Source organism: Pseudophryne corroboree, chromosome 1 (assembly GCF_028390025.1).
Source record: "Pseudophryne corroboree isolate aPseCor3 chromosome 1, aPseCor3.hap2, whole genome shotgun sequence".
In the NCBI taxonomy this organism is placed as follows: domain Eukaryota; kingdom Metazoa; phylum Chordata; class Amphibia; order Anura; family Myobatrachidae; genus Pseudophryne; species Pseudophryne corroboree.
The window spans coordinates 730,595,679-730,615,705 of record NC_086444.1 but is presented as its reverse complement, the minus strand read 5'-3'; the positions used below and the strand labels follow the sequence as shown (position 1 = coordinate 730,615,705).

Below are 20,027 nucleotides of genomic sequence, written 5' to 3'. Positions count from 1 at the left end.
AGTAGTTAGAAGTAGAAAAGCTCTAACAGAAACCATAAAGCTCATCTACAGGCACACAACACTGGATACACCCAATCTCATCTGATCTTGGAAGCGAAGTAGTGTTTGTCCTGGTTAGTACTTGGATGGGAGACCACCTGGGAGTACAAGGTGTTGTAGGTATTTTTATACTACCAACACCGTTCTGTTGATGCATTCCATTTTCAAACTTATTCATTTATGTACCAGTAGTTAGAAGTAGAAAAGCTCTAACAGAAACCACAAAGCTCATCTAAAGCCACACCACACTGGATGCGCTTAATCTCATCTGATCTTGGAAGCTAAGCAGTGTTGGGCCTTGTTAGTACTTGGATGGGAGACCACCTGGGAATGCAAGGTTTTGTAGGTATTTTTATACTGCCATCACCTTTCTGTTGATGCATTACATTTTCAAACTTATTCATCTATGTACCAGTGGTTAGAAGTAGAAATGCTCTAACAGAAACCACAAAGCTAACCTGCCGAGGACTCCAATGGGCCCTTGAACAGGCCCCAAGAATAAATCCAGCATGTTCCCCAGAGTCCCATTGTCTGCACTGTACATGTTAATTATTTGTAATATACATGTAACGTAAGGCAGTCCTGTCCACTTCCTATTTACAAAAAATTAATCCTATGTGTAAAGTGTAGTTGGAAAAAAAAGTGTTGGGGGGCTCTGTCTCCCTGTATGCTTATACCGACATCTATCAATTGCAGGGTTGTTGGGGAGTCAGTGTCTAGCTTGTGAAATTGTTCTGGCATGTCAGTAATGTCACTGTTATATTAGGAAGGTGCCCAGTGCTTGCAGTTATGGAAATGCAACTGAAAGCCCTGTGCACACAGCCCTGGAAAGATAAGCCCACCATAGTAAATAATCGCTCAAAGTATAGGTCGAGGACCATAATAAGCAGTTAATTAATGGAAGACACATCTTACAACCGGTGCAACTATCAATGAGAAATGCGAAAGCCCTAACTCACTCACTCACTCACTCACTCACTCACTCACTCACTGACATCACTAATTCTGTTACTTCCGTTATGTTAGGAAGCTGAAACATAACACAGGTATTCTCAGGTGGGAAGTAAGAAAACTACGTAATTAGAATTTTAATAAACCTCCTCTAAGTGTATGAAAAGGGGGTTAACATAATGATGTTATTACCGATGCGTGGCTTGCGTTATGAGAACGATAACGCCCAAATGGACAGTCGGATCAAAATTTGGATTGCACCTCCAGTGTTTAGAATTTGGTCTTGTCACTTTTTATAGTATCTGCTATGGGTGCTGCCCGGTTAACAACAAGAACCATGGGTTAATATTTACTTATATAAAACACGTCTCTCATTTACATCTCTATAGATTTACCAAATTTTTAACAGTTATATTTACAACCGTGAAAATCAGAAACTACCATGTGAAGAACGGGTAGAACAGCTAGTATTATATATGGTGATATTATGTACTATATATACAAAAATAATAATTATATATATATATATATATATATATATATATACACACACACAAACACATTTTATATATTATATGCAAGTGTGTATGTTGGCAGCGGCACTCACGGCATAATATGACAAAGATGGAGTCAGAAGACTTCCTTAACTCAACGTTTCAATTTCTATAATTACATTTTCATCAGGAGTACTCCCGAGGAAAATTTCATTATAGAAATTCAAAAATTGAGTTAAGGAAGTCTCCTCCTGAATCCGTTTTTTTTATCATATTATGCCATGAGTGCCGCCTTGCCTACAGATACTCTGTTTACTATTAGGTAGGCACCTGGTGTGCTGTCTGTGGGAGTGGAGAGTAGCGAATACTGGGATTTGACATAATCAGAAAAAAATCCTTATCCTGTGCTATAATTAGAAAGAGGCACAGCGGCAACTCGCAGTTAGTGGGAACCCAAACTAATAGCATACACAATAAAAGAACTAGAGGGTGCTATAGATGATGGGATTGTGGGGGTCATTCCAACCTGATCGTAGCTGTGCTAAATTTAGCACAGCTACGATCACTGACACAGACATGCCGGCGCAGCGGCAATGTCTTTGTACTTGTTAAGTAACTCCCAGCCAGCACAGCTCCTGCGGCTGCCAGGGTCACAGCGGCTGCATGTGATGTCACGCAACCGCTGCGTACCACCCCCCCTGCATGGTCTGGCCACACCTGCGTTTACCAGATCGCGCCCCAAAAACAGCGGCCAAGCGCCACTGTGCCGCCCCCTCCTGCCCAGCGACCGCCTCTGCCTGTCAATCAGTCAGAGGTGATAACTAGGCAACGACGGCCGTTGCCCGTCTGGCATGGGCCAGCGCACTGCGGTGCCAGCGCATGCACAGTTCTAACCCGTTCGCTGCGCTGCGAACAACTGCAGCGAGCGATCGGGTTGGAATGACCCCCAATGTTCCCTTCACCCGCCAATCTCAAATTGCTGATAAAGCGGGTTGCTACCTAATACTCACAGGTACTTTGGAAAAATAGGATTTTGGTTACCTACCGGTAAATCCTTTTCTCGTAGTCCGTAGAGGATCCTGGGGTCCACATTAGTACCATGGGGTATAGACGAGTCCACTAGGAGCCATTGGCACTTTAAGAGTTTGAGAGTGTGGGCTGGCTCCTCCCTCTATGCCCCTCCTACCAGACCAAGTCTAGAAACTGTTCCCGAGGAGACGGACATCTTCGAGAGAAGGATTTAACACAGATAGTGGTGAGATTCATACCAGCTCACACACACAAGGCACATCAAGCTAACTTAGCTTGAAAACTCAGCAACCGCTGAAACATTACTTACCAAGTAACAATGCAGTACTCAACTAAAACAAAGTTATACTGAACCAAATGACGATAGCAGGAAAAGGAAGCACTGGGCGGGTGCCCAGCATCCTCTACGGACTACGAGAAAAGGATTTACCGGTAGGTAACCAAAATCCTATTTTCTCTTACATCCTAGAGGATGCTGGGATCCACATTAGTACCATGAGGATGTACCAAAGCTCCCAGAATGGGAGGGAGAGCACGGAGGCTCCTGCAGAACTGATTGACTGAACATCAGATCATCAGAGGCCAAAGTATCGAACTTGTATAACTTTGCAAACGTGTTCGACCCAAACCAAGTTGCAGCTCGGCAAAGTTGTAAAGCCGAGACACCCCGGGCAACCGCCCAGGAAGACCCCACCTTACAAGTAGAGTGGGCCTTGACAGACGTAGGACAAGGCAATCCTGCCATAGAATACGCATGCTGGATAGTGAACCTGATCCAGCGAGAGATCGTCTGCTTAAAAGCAGGACACTCAATTTTCTTGGGATCATACAGGACAAACAGAGAGTCAGATTTTCTGTGATGAGCAGTCCTCCTCACATAGATTTTCAGAGCCCTTACAACATCCAAGGACTTTGATGAAATTGAGGAGTCAGTAGCCACTGGCACCACAATAGGTTGGTTGATATGAAATGCCGACACAACCTTCAGAAGAAACTGCGGACGTGTCCGGAGCTCAGCTCTATCTTCGTGGAAGATCAAGTATGGGCTTTTACAGATCAAAGCCCCCAGCTCCGACACACGTCTAGCAGAAGCTAAGGCCAACAATGTGACAGTCTTCTGTGTAAGAAATTTTACCTCAACCTCCTGTAGAGGCTCAAACCAGTCCGATTGGAGGAACTGCAACACCACGTTAAGGTCCCAAGGTGTCGTAGGCGGTACAAAGGAAGGTTGGATGTGCAGAACTCCCTTCTGAACGGTCTGAACCTCAGGGAGGGCAGCCAATTGTTTCTGGAAGAAAATGGATAGGTCCCTAAATCTGGACCTTTATGGATCCCAACCTCAGGCCCATATCCACACCGGCTTGTAGGAAGAGGTGAAACTGTCCCAGTTGAAACTCCACCGCAGGAAATTTCTTGGACTCACACCAAGATACATACTTTTTCCAAATTCGATGATAATGTTTAGACATTACTCCTTTCCTAGCCTGTATCAGGGTAGGAATAACCTTGTTCAGAATGCCCTTTCGAGCTAGTATCAGGCGTTCAACCTCCATGCCATCAAACGTAGCCGCTGTAAGTCTTGATAAGCGAATGGCCCCTGCTGCAGCAGGTCCTCCCAAAGAGGAAGAGGCCTTGGCTCTTCTTGCAGTAGATCCAGAATATCTGCGTACCAAGCCCTTCTTGGCCAATCTGGAGCAATGAGGATCGCTTAAACCCTTGTTCTCCTTATGAGCTTTAGAACTCTTGGGATGAGTGGAAGTGGAAGAAACACATACACTGACTGGAACACCCACGGAGTCACTAGGGCGTCCACCGCCACTGCTTGCGGGTCCCTCGATCTGGAACAATACTGCCGAGGCTTCTTGTTGAGACAAGAGGCCATCATGTCGATCTGGGGTATGCCCCAAAGATCTGTTACCTCCTTGAACACCTCTGGATGGAGACCCCACTCCCCTGGATGGGGATCTTGTCTGCTAAGGAAGTCCATTTAACAGTTGTCTACTTCTTGAATGAAGATTGCTGACAGCGTCAACGCATGTTTTTCTGCCCAGAGGATGATTCTTGTTACCTCTGACATTGCAGCTCTGCTCTTCGTTCCGCCCTGATGGGCCGCTTGAAGAAGACCGTTGTAGACGGCTCTTAGTTCCAGAATGTTTATCGGCAAGCCGGCTTCCTGACTTGACCACCTTCCTTGGAAGGTTTCCCCTTGAGTGACTGCGCCCCAGCCCCGGAGACTTGCATCCGTGGTTAGAAGGATCCGGTCCTGAATGTCGAACATGCGGCCCTCCAGAAGGTGAGGCACTTGCAGCCACCAGAGGAGTGAAATCCTGGCCTTTGGTGACGTATTCTCTGGTGCATGTTTAGATGGGATCCCGACCACTTGTCCAGGAGATCCAGTTGGAAGGGTCGAGCATTAAACCTCCCGTACTGCAGGGCCTCGTAAGAGGCCACCATCTTTCCCAGAAGGTGAATGCACTGATTAACCAACACCCTGGTTGGCTTCAGGACACCCCGGACCATTGTTTGTATCACCAACGCTTTTTCCCCTGGAAGAGACACCCTCTGCACTTCCATGTCGAGGATCATTCCCAGAAAGGACAACCTCCTGGTTGTTTCAAATGTGATTTTGGAAGATTCTGGATCCAGTCATGTTGCCTGAGGAGATCTATGGACCATAACAGTTTCTCCTTGGACGATGCTTTTATCAGCAGATTGTCCAGATATGGAATTATGTTCACCCCTTGTCTGCGGAGGATAATCATTTCCGCCATCACCTAGGTGAATACCCTCGGTGTTGTGGAGAGGCCGAATGGCAGGGCCTGGAACTGAAAATGACTAACAGTGCAAATCAAAGATATGCTTGATGCGGCAGCCAAATCAGAATGTGGAGGTACGTATCCTTTATGTCCAGGGATACCAGGAATTCCCCCTCCTCCAGACCTGATATCACGGCCCTTAGAGACTCCATTTTGAACTTGAACTCCCTCAGAAAAGGGGTTTAGTGATATTAAGTTTAGGATGGGCCTGACCGAACCATCCAGTTTCGGTACCACGAAAAGGTTCGAATAGTAACCTTTGTTTTGCATATGATGTGGTACTGGCACAATGACCTGTGCCTCCACCAACTTCTGGATGGCTTCTTGCAGGACAGTCCTATCTGCCAGCAGAGCTGGCAAGCCTGATTTGAAAAATCTGTGAGGAGAGAGATTCTGCAATTCTAGCCGGTACCCCTGAGACACAATATCTTGCACCCAGGGGTACAGGCCGGATGACACCCAGACGTGACTGACATGCCTGAGTCTCGCTCCCACCGACCCCATCTCCGGGGCGTGCAGTCCACCATCACGTGGAGAACTTTGGTGTACCTGAAGTAGGTTTCTGTTCCTGGGAACCAGTAGCCACAGGAAAGAAGGTGTTGGACGGCTTGGCCTTCCTGGGCTTGGGAAACCGAAAAGGCTGTGATGTAGCTGAAGAAAAGGTGTAGCTGAGGGAAGAAAGGGTGACTTACCAGCCTTAGCCATGGCTACGGCTGATAAGTAGCTGAGGGAAGAAAGGGTGACTTACCAGCCGTAGCCGTGGAGATTCACGCATCTAACACTTTCCCAAAGAGAGCCTGACCTGTGTAGGGTAGGGTCTCCACACTTCTCCTGGATTCCGCGCCGGCAGACCACTTGCGCAACCACAGTCCTCGACGAGCTGATACAGACATGGAAGAAATTCCCGCAGCCATGGAACCCAGGTCTTTCATGGATTCTACCAGAAATCCTGCCAAATCCTGAATGTTACGTAAAAACAATTCAACATCACATTTCTCCATATTATCCAAGTCTTCAAGTAACGTGCCTGACCACTTTACTATAGCTTTGGCAATCCAAGCACTGGCAATAGTGGGACGTAATATTGCCCCAGAAGCCGTGTACATGGATTTGAGCATATTATCAATTTTATGATCAGCCGGCTCTTTCAAGGCGGTAGATCCTGGAAGAGGTAAAACCACCTTTTTTGAGATTCTGGATACTGATGTGTCAACAATAGGCGGGTTTTCCCATTTTTTCTTATCCTCTATCGGGAAAGGAAACACTACCAGAACCCTTTCAGGAATCTGGAATTTTTTATCCGGGTTTTCCCAAGCCTTTTCAAAAATAGCATTTACTTCCTTTGACGCAGGGAAGGTTAGCTAGGCTTTCTTATTTTCAGTGAAGTAAGCCTCCTCAACCTGCTCGGGTGTTGTATCAGCAATATTCAACACATCCCTAATAGCCTCTATCATTAACTGCATCCCTTTTGCAAGATATGCTGCCCCCCGCAACACATCTCCATCACCATATGTAGTACCAGAATCGGTATCGGTATCATCCTGCATGATCTGTGCAGAAGCACGTTTATGTGAATATACAGCGGGGAGCCCTGATGTACCAGAACTGGGCCAGACTGCCATAGAGTACTGTAAAGCCTGAGTTGCAGATTTATTTTGTGCAACCCTATTTGAAATCTGAGTAATCCGAGATTTGATAGAGGATAACCACTCGGGCTCCCTTGCTGGAATCTATGCTAAACCAGTGCAATCCTTATTACATATCCCGGCTTGGCCCTTCATTGGCGCTACGTAATGTATTGGCTGAATTTGACCTATACGACATCTGGCGCTTTCACAATCCCTCCGGCAGAGACTATACGTTCTTCTCACCAGTTCATAATTCATATTCACGTATTGACCTGGTGCTGTGTGATAAATGGATCTTACAAGATTCTGGTACAGTGGATATCTTACCCATCACCTGGTCCGACCACGCACCGTTATATTGTAAATAGAATATTAATAATACATCCATACCCCCTAGACCGTGGCGACTATCTCTGCATTTATTATCTGACCAGTTAGCAAAAAAGATTATTTCTGACTGTATCTCTCTCTACACAGATACTAACTCCCCCTCTGATACTTCTATGCAAACCTACTGGTGTGCATTTAAGGCAGTAGTCCGTGGTTTCGCTATTTAGACTGGAGCTACACTTAAAAAACAAGCCAAACAACTCCAACTAGACCTAGAACATAGACTTAAAGTAGCTGAAGATAAAAATAAGCAACACCCCACTCGGATATTACGCAAGGAACTTTCTGAAATTCGTAGCCAGTTACAAAAACTTTTAGTTATTAGGACTCAAGCAGCTCTAAATAGACTACGACAAAAATTCTACTTGGTTGGTAATAGACCTGGTAAAATGCATGCTCACAGACTACAAGCTCAGCGAGCTTGTAACATAATTTAATTTGTCTTTTCCTCTACAGGTTCTAATCTAGCGAACCCCTTAGACATTGCTAATCAATTTGCAGAATATTATATACAGCTATATAATTTACATTCTGATCCCCTCACGTTCCAGCCTATCTCTGAATCTATACAGTCTTTTCTCTCCTCTGTTAATGTTCCCTCTTTGAATCCTGATCAGCTAGATACCTTGAACGCCCCTTGGACCGTATTCGAGGTTAAATCAGCGATTAAATCTCTTCCTACAAACAAGGCCTCTGGTCCCGATGGATTTATTCATGATTTCTATTTTACCTTTACAGACCGTCTCTCTAATATCTTAGCTGCTTTATTTAATGAAATCACCCACGTTGGCTCTTTCCCTAGAGAAATGCTGGAGGCCCAAGTAGTAGCAATTCCCAAACCTGGAAAAGACCCTGCCTACTGCCAAAATTATCGACCAATTGCACTGCTTAAAAGTGATGTAAAGCTTTACGCTAAAATGATAGCATCCCGTCTTAATGCTTATTTACCCTTATTGATTCATCCTGACCAGGTTGGGTTTGTGTCTGGCAGGCAGGCCTCAGATAACACCCGCAGAGTCTTGAATTTGATATAGGGCCTCTGAAACCGACGGATTTCTTTTATTATCTCTAGACGCTGAGAAAGCGTTCGACTGATTAAATTGGTTATATATGAGTACTGTTTTAGCTAAATTTGGTTTTTCGAATCAGATTTTGTCATCAATCTTAGCATTATACAGTTTGCCAACTGCAAGAGTGTTTAGTAACAGTTTCCTGTCAGACACAGTCCCAATTTCTTATGGTATGCATCAGGGTTGCCCTCTCTGTCCCTTGATGTATGTCCTTGGGATTGAACCCCTAGCTGCTAAAGTTAGATCAGACACAGCATTTCCCGGTTTGAGTCATGGTCAACTTTCTCACAAGCTCTGTCTCTTTGCAGACGATGTGCTTTTATTTGTATCACGCCCCTCCTCCTCCCTTCCACATTTACACTCTTTACTCATATTACAAATTAAACACAACTAAAACTGATGCTTTACCTATTCACTTATCAGATACAATCACGGCTACTTTACATTCTCAATACCCATATAATTGGAAATCTGACTCACTTACATATCTTGGGATATATATTCCCCCTTCCACCTCTAAAGTTTTTGACGCAAATCTACCTCCCCTGATACTTACCTTTCAAACCTTGACATCCTCTTGGCTTTTATATGAAATATCCTGGCTAGGACGTTTATCTGTCTTTAAAATGTCTCTACTACCCAAGCTTATGTATTTATTTCGCACCATACCTTATTCTTTCCCTAAATTTTATCTTGATAAATGCAGAATTATTTTGACAACATACTTATGGAAATCACATCCCCCTAAAATGGCGCGTGCTAGAATGATCCTTCCTCGTTACCGAGGAGGTCTTGCTCTCCCTGATTTGATTTTATACCAAGAAGCTTGTCTGCTTGCTCAACTTAAATCCTGGAAACTCTCCCATTCCGAGTCCTTGTGGGCACACATTGAAAATGTTGGCTGCATAGATTACCCCCTAGAAGACTTGTTGTGGACTCCAAAAGCCCTACGCCCCATAAACTTATCCATTCTTCCTTCTACGTCCTCATCTCTACAAGCATGGAACAATTTAATAAGCAAACTCCCTGGCTTTACTGCCCCATGTGCAGCACTTTCATTAAAACCACTTAACTGACGATTTTTTCCTTCAAAACTGTTAATAACAATGTTTTTTTTTTATTTGTTTTATTTAATACAGTTTAAAAAGTATTTTTCTAAATATTTAAACATTATATTATGCACATCTGCAGAATGGATCTCCTCATCAAAAACGGGGGGACAGGGTGGGACGGCGCAGTCATATGAAATCTGACCATGCCAGTTAAGTGGTTAAAACCTGTAAGTAAGTTAGTACCCAATTTAAATATTTCTGTATGGAATGCTTGCAATATTCAAACTCTCAGTTATCTATTAGATGGAACTACTTTTCTTTAATTTGCTCAGATACATGATAAATTCTCCCTCCCACATAATGAACTGTTTCACTATTTTCAAATCAGACATTGGTTTAAGAGCTTACTCCATTCACAAACTCCTCCCAGCTCTATAGTTCAATCTGTTTTATCTCGTGTGTTATTGTTTACATCCTCTGAAGGTATATTCCCTTAAAACATATCTTGGTATGCAACTCAGAACAAAGACCTAAATGTGCAATTTTCTGCAGCACACATTTTAAGTGTATGTTTTAGTCAGTAGTACATTAATACATTATTATTTCAGAAGTAATCTGAAAAAGAGAGACCCATTTTTGTCCTTCAGTATCCTTAAGACCAGTGGTTCCCAAACTTTTTTGAATCACAGCGCCCAAGAGTATCAATATTTCTTTTTCATGGCACCCCTAGGCCAAAAGTTTCTTATTGAGAAATTTAGAGGGGAAAAAAGTGAAATTCATGAATTTGTGTTTATAGGTCATTCTTAGGCTCAGTTATGTGGTGAGTGACAGGATTCACTTTTGTCTGTCCACATAGTTTATGACTGGCAGCCACCAGCACTGGTTTTGCCTATTACACTGACCGTAAATAATTTGAATTGGTCCTAAACCACCAATCCAGGGCACCTCTGCCAGTGTCCTGAGGCACCCCAGAGTGCCACGACACACAGTTTGAGAACCCCTGCTCTAGACACTTTCTAATCTCTTTCAGATATGTTTAACTGTTTCATTACATTGTAGTTTAATTGATTATGTTTACAGTGAATTGAATTACAAAAGATTTCTAACTATAGTGTATTTTGGCCCTCTTTGTTTCCCCTTGTTCCAGCAGAATGACCTTTTCTCACACTCTGTTCAATAATGGAAGACATTAATGAGCCAAAGGCAGAGATTCTGAAGGGTATATTTACTAAAGTGTGGGGTTTAAGAAGTAGAGATGTTGCCAATAGCAACTAATCAGATTCCAGCTATTATCTTCTAGATGGTGCTAGATAGATAAATAAGATAAGTAGAATCTGATTGGCTGCTATGGGCAACATCTCCACTTCTATATACCTGCACTTTAGTAAATATACGCCTGACAGTGAGTCTTGCTTTCCTAGTATTCGTTTATGTATCACTGTACATGCCACAGCAATACAAATACAAAGTTATTTAACTTCTCTTAAAAGCAGTGCATTTCCATCAGTATATGATGTGCTATGAATATTTGTGGAGGCAAAACCTGCTGTGTCCAGAACAGAGCAAATTCTAAGACCTGCTGTAGGTCTGTTATGAGCCACGGCTGTGGCTCATTCCTGTTTTGCATTTTGGTTATGTATTTTATGTTATACTTCTGTTTATGTTCCCCGTGGGTGTCATGGGCTGCTCGGAGCTCACCCTTAAGGAGAGGATACTGTTATGAACCACAGGTAGTGGTTCATTCATATTTTATGTTTTTAGTTCTCTTGCAGGCCAGGATTTCCCTTTGCTCTGGTTTAGAAGATTATTGTTTTCTGTCAGTGGTGAGTCTGTGTAATTGCAGCCTGTTTCCATGTGGTTGGCCTCACCTGTCTGCTAATTGCATCTTGTCAGTTTGGAGTCATGCAACAGGGCAGCTGCACGACATAATTAATTAGGCCTCTCTGTTATATGCTGGCTCCGTGCAATTCACAGACGCTGGTGATATTTCCTGGGTTCCAGTGTTCTTGAGTTCTGAGCTAGTCCCTGCCAGTGCCTGAGCTCCTGTCTAGCAGTGTCTGTCTAGCTGCTTCCGGTGTCGGTTCCTGTGTCGATTCCTGTGTCAGTTCCTGTGTCTGATTCCGTGTCCTGCCGTGAAGCATTCCTGTCCAGAAGTCCTGTGGCTTTGCCTGTGCCTGGTCGAGTTTCTGGCTTCTTGGTGTCCACCGGTCTGTCGTTTGGGATTCTGCCTGTCCTCCAGTTCTGAGAGTCTGTGTCGGCAGCATTGGGGGTTCCTGTCCGTTTGCCAGTATTTGTACCGGTTCTGTGAGTAGCGGCTTTGCCGCGTCCGTCGGCCTAGGCCGCTGTATTCCTTTGTTATATTTAGTTACTGGTGTTTTGCAGAGGGTTCTGCTTATGCTGTCACCGCCGGTACACAAAAGTATTGTGTCGGCGTGTGGACAGCATTTCCTTTGGTTGTTCTTTTCCTTTGGCGGCAAGCCGCACATACATTTAGTTTTAGGCTAGTCAGTAGCCCCTGGCTTTGGTTCTTTCAGTTAGAGGTCCCCTTGTTATTACCCTGTCTCAGTTCACGCTTTGTCTCCCTTTAAGACCTGCGGGGGCATTGGAGTTGGGCAGACCTAATCCGCCCTTCAAACGCGGCTGCCATGGGCCCAAGAAACCATAGTCATGCAGGCGTGAACTGACCACACGGGTAAAACAACGGAGGTAGGGTGCTAGGGGCTATTTCCACACTACACCTTGTTTCAGTGTCACGTTCTGGTGCTCAGGACTCACTACGCAACATCTCCCTTGTTCTGAGCACCAGGAACCTAACAAGGTCTAGTGGCTACTGTTAGGGCTATGTAATGGTTATGAGTTTAAGATTAATGATGAGCTAAGTATATTTTTCCACCAAAGAAATATCAGGGTCACACTGGTCCAGAAATTCACAGGAGAAACAGTCTCTTCTATAAAATGGGTGGTCTCCTGTCTTCTTAATGGTGCCCATACACTTGTGCGATGGCCTGTGACATCACACCGGCAGTTCAGGTGCGATGAAATCGCACCTGAACTGCCAAAAAGATTACCATGCGATAGATCGCATGGTAATCACGTGATGGGCACGTCACCGCCGAATGGGAGCGGCCTCTCGCACAGTGATTCGATAAATATTATGTGCAGCACATAATATCTTGAGACGCGATATTCGACCGGCGTGCCCGCGCATCGCGTCGGAAGGTACTAAAATGTGCATACAGTCCTTCGATTTCTCTCACAGATGTGGTCAAAATCGAAGGATAGTACCGATAATCTCATATGTGTATGGGCACCTTAAGATATCAAAGGCTGAGACAGAAGCTGGTTTACTCTAGGTGACAAAAGTGTGCTCCTTTATATGGGCTAGGAAATGCATACAGTAGTAGTATGACATATAATGCACCCAGGGCCGGTTCTTGGGCTTCTAGCGCCCCGGGCGGCAAATAGGGGCGTGGCTTCATAAGGGGGCGTGGTCAGTTACGCCCCCTGTACAGTAGTAGCGTCGCTGAAATGATGTGCGGTGAGCGATGAAGTCATCGCGTACCGCACAGCAAAGGTCCTCTCCACGAAGGGAAACTAGATGCTACGCGTCTAGTTCTTTTCGTGGAGAGGACCTTTGCTGTACGGTGCGCGATGACGTCATCGCGCACCGCACAGTTAAGGTCCTCTCCACGAAGGGAAACTAGACGCTACACGTCTAGTTCCCTTCACAGCAGGGGGCAGCGGCAGCGGGACAGAGCGGGCAGCGGGGGGCACAGCAGCAGCGGATCTCGCCATGGTGCGGCACCCTCCGGAAGGCGGCGCCCCGGGCAAAAGTCCTGCTTGCCCGTGGCAAGATCCGCTACTGAATGCACCATATGCATCAGAGAGTGGAGGTTGTACATTTTGTTGCACATTTTGTTGCACTGCATATTTAAAAATAAATATGACAATAAATCTAAAGTCACAATATTGCATGGATGAGGCAGGGTGAAGCAGTATTTTGGGAGAAAAATGTAAAGTTCAAAACAATTATAGTAGGTTATGCAATAGAGGCCCATCATCCCACAAACAGACTCATTTTGGTCACTAAACAATTAACATCTTTAGATGATGGTGAATTTCAAATGCTTGAATTGCTAATGTACTGTATTTGCATTTACTTTTAAAGGTGAGTAACTTGTGTCATCTGATTTACACTTCCCTAAATATAATCCATTCATATAGTGACATGCAAATAATTGCCTAAAAGAAGTGTGAGTTGTTTTACAATGTGTGTAAATTGCTTTGAAACAATGGAAGATGAGTGAAGGTAGCACAAGAGATAAGGCGCTGTAAAAAAAGAAACATTTTTGGAGAAATTACTTATTATGCATCATTTAAAACTAAGCATTGATGTGTATATGGAATATCTAACGTGCATAGGTATATCATGTTGTCTGAGATATGTTCAATTGTGGCACATTTTGTAAACTTTGTTTGTATATATACTGTATGTTTGTGAATGTTCTTAACATGATGGCTACTAGCATTGATGGTGATTTAAGTCTGCTTTAACCAGTTAAACATTATATTATGAAAAAGAGACACAATTTTACTTAGTACCTTTACCTAATATCACCCACTGATTGCAAAGTTTTATGATATCTCCTATATATTTGCCTTGTCTGTGCCTGGCCCTCTAACGCTGGGTGGAGTCACAGGCCTGGGGGGAGTTTCAGCACACCACTAACCGGAGCAGCACTGCAGCCACAGAATCCGGATACCATCTCCACAGACAACCCACCAGTGGCCGGACGCAGCACAGTGCCTGGTAACCATGCACCCCTCCCTAGGTTTACCCCCGAAAACAGCCACCTACACCCCAATGACACCTGCACCCCCCCTTCCCCAGTCCTCAGAGGCAGCAAGCAGCCCCAGAGACGACGTCCGCACAACGGACGAACACACACACACACACACACACACACACACACACACACACACACAAGACACCCTCACCCCACACCAGCTATTTCCCCTCCCCACAACTTCAGCATCACCTCCTGCATGCAGCCGCGGCACACACAGGCTGGCCGGGACCCGCCGTCCGCACCACGGACGAGCCGCACACCGCCGATTTCCCCCTCCCCCACAACCCCAGCACCCCACCTCTTGCATGCCGCCGCTCCACAACACGTTGGCCGGGGCCCGCCGTCCGCTCCACGACACGCTGCCCGGGACCCGCCATCCGCTCCAGGACAAGCTGGCCGGGACCCGACGTCAGCTGAACAGACGAGCCGCACAGCACACATCCTCCCCTCCCCACAACCCCAGCACTATCCTTCAGCATGCAGCCGCGGGACCCGCCGTCGAGCCGCACACCACCTAAACCCCCCTCCCCACAACCCCAGCACCACCTCTTGCATGCAATGCCCCCACAGTGCCAGCTATACACTGCCCCCACAGTGCCAGCTATACAATTGCCCCCACAGTGCCAGCTGTACACTTGCCCCCACAGTGCCAGTTGTACACTTGCCCCCACAGTGCCAGCTGTACACTTGCCCCCACAGTGCCAGCTGTACAATTGCCCCCACAGTGCCAGCTGTACACTTGCCCCCACAGTGCCAGCTGTACAATTGCCCCCACAGTGCCAGCTGTACAATTGCCCCCACTGTGCCAGCTGTACACTTGCCCCCACAGTGCCAGCAATACACTTGCCCCCACAGTGCCAGCTGTACACTTGCCCCCACAGTGCCAGCTGTACACTTGCCCCCACAGTGCAAGCTGTACAATTGCCCCCACAGTGCCAGCTATACAATTGCCCCCACAGTGCCAGCTGTACAATTGCCCCCACAGTGCCAGCTGTACACTTGCCCCCACAGTGCCAGCTGTACACTTGCCCCCACTGTGCCAGCTGTACAATTGCCCCCACAGTGCCAGCTGTACACTTGCCCCCACAGTGCCAGCTGTACACTTGCCCCCACAGTGCCAGCTGTACACTTGCCCCCACAGTGCCAGCTGTACAATTGCCCCCACAGTGCCAGCTGTACAATTGCCCCCACAGTGCCAGATGTACACTTGCCCCCACAGTGCCAGCTGAACAATTGCACCCACAGTGCCAGCTGTACAATTGCCCCCACAGTGCCAGCTGTACAATTGCCCCCACAGTGCCAGCTATACAATTACCCCCACAGTGCCAGCTATACAATTGCCCCCACAGTGGCAGATAGACATTGCCCCCACAGGCCCATATAAACAATACCCACACTGTGCCAGCTATACATTGGCCCCCTGTGCCAGCTATACAATGCCGACACTGTGCCAGCTATACAATGCCGACACTGTGCCAAATATACATAGCCCCCCCCACCAGGGCCAGGTATACAATGCCCCACTGTGCCAAATATACACTGCCCCCATAGTGTGTGTGTGTGTGTGTGTGTGTGTGTGTGTGTATGTGTGTGTATGTGTTTATCTCCTATATATATCTATATATATATATATATATCTATATATATATCTCCTATATATTTGCCTTGTGACTCTGTGCCTGCAGTTCTAACGCTGGGTGGAGTCACAGGGCTGGGAGGAGTTAGCAGCTCCTCCCCTGTCCCAGCACACCACTAGCAGAACGGGAGCAGCAGCCACACAATCCCCCCCACCATCCCCAGCCACAAGCCACCAGGGGACGGACCCACCACAGTGCCAGGTAACCATGGCCACCTACACCCCAATGCCACCCGCAGCACCCCCTCCCAAACCCCCCTCCACCAGCTCCCACATGCAGCCACTGACGGCCCAGACCCGATGCATAACGGACCAGGACACACACCCGCTAACCCCACAGCACCGATCCCAACCCGCCGCACAAGCCCACCATCTCCCAGACTCTCGCACCCATCCTCAGCACGGACACGGTGGCCGGGCCGCACCACAGCCGACCAGACAGCCGCAGGCCGCACCACCCCTCCCGCCCTCCGCACACCCCCAGCACTGCAGCCGCGCCTGGGACCCACTGTCCCGCCAGTTACGGCGCAGCATCACCCGCGCCTGACTGCTGCCTCCCCGTCCGTCTCCTGCACCACCCATCCCTCCTAATATGTATGGCGGCTTCATAGGCCTCCCTGCGCCGCGTACAGACACCCGCCGCCTCCTCCGCACACCTAAGACAACGCTGCCTCCCACCATCCCCAGAGACCCGGACTGCACACGACAGGGACTGGCCTGCCGGCTGCACAAGCCTGAGATGCGGGACAGCACACCTGGTACTGTGGACGCTGCCCCAACCTCACAGGTGAGAGAGAGTACATAGGCAGCACTGCGTCTCTGCGTCCCCTCTCTGCCGCCCAGCCTCTTTGCGTCCCCTCCCTGCCTCTCTGCGTCCCCTCCCTGCTGACCCAAATCTCTGCGTCCCCTCCCTGCTGACCCGCGTCTCTCTACCCCCTCCCTGCCGCCCCGCCTCTCTACGTCCCCTCCCTGCCGCCCCGCCTCTCTGCATCCCCTCCCTGCTGCCCCACCTCTCTGCATCCCCTCCCTGCCGCACCGCATCTCTGCGTTTCCTCCATGCCGCCCCGCGTCTCTGCGTTCCCTCTCTGCCACCCTGCCTCTCTGCATCCCCTCCCTGCCGACCCGCGGCTCTTTATCCCCTCCCTGCCGCCCCGCCTCTCTGCATCCCTCTCCCTGCCGCCCCGCGTCTCTGCGTCCCTCTCCCTGCCGCCCTGCCTCTCTGCATCCCCTCCCTTCCGCTCCACCTCTCTGCATCCCCTCCCTGCCGCACAGCATCTCTGCGTCCCTTCCCTGCCACCCCACGTCTCTGCCTCCCCTACCTACCGGCCCGCCTCTCTGCATCCCCTCCCTACCGCCCCGCATCTCTGCGTCCGCTCCCTGCCGCCCCGCGTCTCTGTGTCCCCTCCCTGCCACCCCGCCTCTCTGCATCCCCTCCCTACCGCCCGCATCTCTGCGTCCCGCGTCTCTGCATCCCCTCCCTGCCGCCCCGCCTCTCTGCATCCCCTCCCTGCCACCCGCATATCTGCATCCCCCTCCCTGCGTCTCTGCGTCCCCCTCCCTGCCACCCCACGTCTCTGCGTCCCCCTCCCTGCCGCCCCGCGTCTCTGCATCCCCTCCCTACCGCCCCGCCTCTCTGCATCCCCTCCCTGCCACCCCGCCTCTCTGCATCCCCTCCCTGCCACCCCGCCTCTCTGCGTCCCCTCCCTGCCGCCCTGCGTCTCTGCGTCCCCTCCCTGCCACCCAGCCTCTCTGCATCCCCTCCCTACCGCCCGCATCTCTGCCTCCCGCTTCTCTGCATCCCCTCTCTGCGTCCCCTCCCTGTCGCCCTGCGTCCCCTCCCTGCCGCTCTGCATCCCCTCCCTGCCGCTCTGCGTCTCTGCGTCCCCTCCTTGCGTCTCTGGGTCCCCGCTCTGTGTCTCTGCGTCCCCTCCTTGCGTCTCTGCATCCCCTCCTTGCGTCTCTGCGTCTCCTCCTTGCGTCTCTGCGTCCCCTCCTTGCGTCTCTGCGTCCCCGCCCTGCGTCTCTGCGTCCCCGCCCTGCGTCTCTGCGACCCCGCCCTGCATCTCTGGGTCCCCGCACTGTCTCTGCGTCCCCTCCCTGCCGCCCCGCGTCTCTGCGTCCCCTCCCTGCCGCCCCGCGTCTCTGCGTCCCCTCCCTGCCTCCCCGCGTCTCTGCGCCCCCTCCCTGCCGCCCCGCGTCTCTGCTTCCCCTCCCTGCCGCCCCGCGTCTCTGCGTCCCCTCCCTGCCGCCCCATGTCTGTGCATCACCTTGCAGATGCGGACACACAGTAACGGCAACACGCCGCACGCACCACAGCCGCACAGACCGCTGCCGCCCGCCCCACAACCTCTCTCATACACCCGGCCCACACTGTACCGCCAGATACCGTCACCACAACGCCGCAACCCCCTCCACTTCCACATCCCCGTCACCCGCACCTGTCTGTGTGCAGGCGCCCAGCCTCACGCCACTCCTGCCCCCAGCTCCACATAAAGTCGCTCCCCTACCCGCAGCTCTCCAGGCGCCATGCTGCCTGGGGGAGTGCTCAGTATCAGGGCCGGCGCCAGCATTAGGCAGCTGCCTATGGGCGCCTGCCACGCTCCCGCTTCACTAACTTTTTACTGGACTGGGATCGGAGGAGGCTCCGGCGGGGGACCAGAGCACGCTAGAGCTGTGTGGGGAAGGGACAGCCTCGGGAGATGCCGGTCCACTGTCCACCTGACGGAGGCGCCGGGGAGCGGAAGAGGCTGCGGCTACCGACCCGAACGTGCTGCTGCTGCTGTGTGAGGAGGTGACTCTCTCAGGGCCTTCTGTGGATAACGACACCGAGGAGCGGAGGAGGAGTTGTCGGAGGTGTGCAGCATTCTGCAGCTGTGTGAGGAAGTGGCCATGGGAATGCCGGGGCCCAGCCACAAGTGGTGAGTGCGGACAGGAGTGCAGTTGCTGTGTCTGTATATGTCCATGCTGTACAGACCAGTATCATGCTGTGTGTATAGGACCCCGTCCCCCACCCACTGCTACCCCCACAACTGCGCCTCCACCACCCGCGGCACTTCCAGACCCCCTCCCCCATCTGCCAAACCACCCCACCTGCCTCTATTCCACCCGCACCACACATGCTTCTCCCACCCCACACGGCACCTCCCAAACCCTACCCCACCAGCAGCACCCCCCCTCCCCCACCCGTGGCATCCACGCACCCCCACAACTGCGCCTCCACCACCAACGGCACTTCCAGACCCCCTCCCCATCCGCCACACCACCGCGCCTGCCGCTCTTCCACCTGTGCTTCTCCCCCCCCCGACACTGCACCTCCCAACCCCCTACCCCACCTGCAGCACCCCCCCTCCCCCACCCGTGTCATCCATGCACCCCCACACCTGCTCCTCCACCACAAGCGGCACTTCCAGACCCCTCCCCCATCTGCCAAACCACCACAACTGCCTCTTTTCCACCCGCACCACCCATGCTTCTCCCCCCCCACACGGCACCTCCCAACCCCCTACCCCACCTGCAGCGCCCCACCTCCCCTACACGCACCCCCACACCTGCCCCTCCACCACCCGCAGCACCTCCGGACCCCCTCCACCATCCACCACACCCCCGCAATCAACCCCTTCTCCACCCTCAGCACCTTCGGAACCCTTACTCCATCCCCAACAGCCCTGCACCTGCCCCTCCCCCACCACACCCCCTCTCCTCCACTATTCACACCGCCTCCAAATCCACTCTCCCATTCGCAGCCTCCCCCCCTCCCCAGCACCTCCCAACCCCCTCACCCATCTGCGCCACCCCCATCAACCCCCTTCCACCCGTAACATCTACAGACCCCCATCCTCCACACAGCAGCAAACCCCGCACCCCTCCCTTCCCCACCCGTGCCACATACCCCTCCCCCACCCTCGGAACACCCACAACTGCCCCTCCCCTACCGCCCTCGGACCCCGTCCCCCACCCCACCGCACCTGCCCCTCTCCCACCTGCACCACCCATGCTTCTCCCCCCCCACATGGCACCTCCCAACCCCACCTGCAGCATCCACGCACCCCCGCACCTGCCCCTCCACCACCCG

At 50.3% G+C, this 20,027-nt stretch overlaps 2 pseudogenes; both read left to right on the top strand.

Moving 5' to 3' along the window:
- Nucleotides 1–43: 43 nt before the first annotated feature.
- Nucleotides 44–162, top strand: LOC134934240 (5S ribosomal RNA; annotated as a pseudogene).
- A 107-nt stretch (nucleotides 163–269) lies between these two features.
- Nucleotides 270–388, top strand: LOC134933172 (5S ribosomal RNA; annotated as a pseudogene).
- Nucleotides 389–20,027: the final 19,639 nt, after the last annotated feature.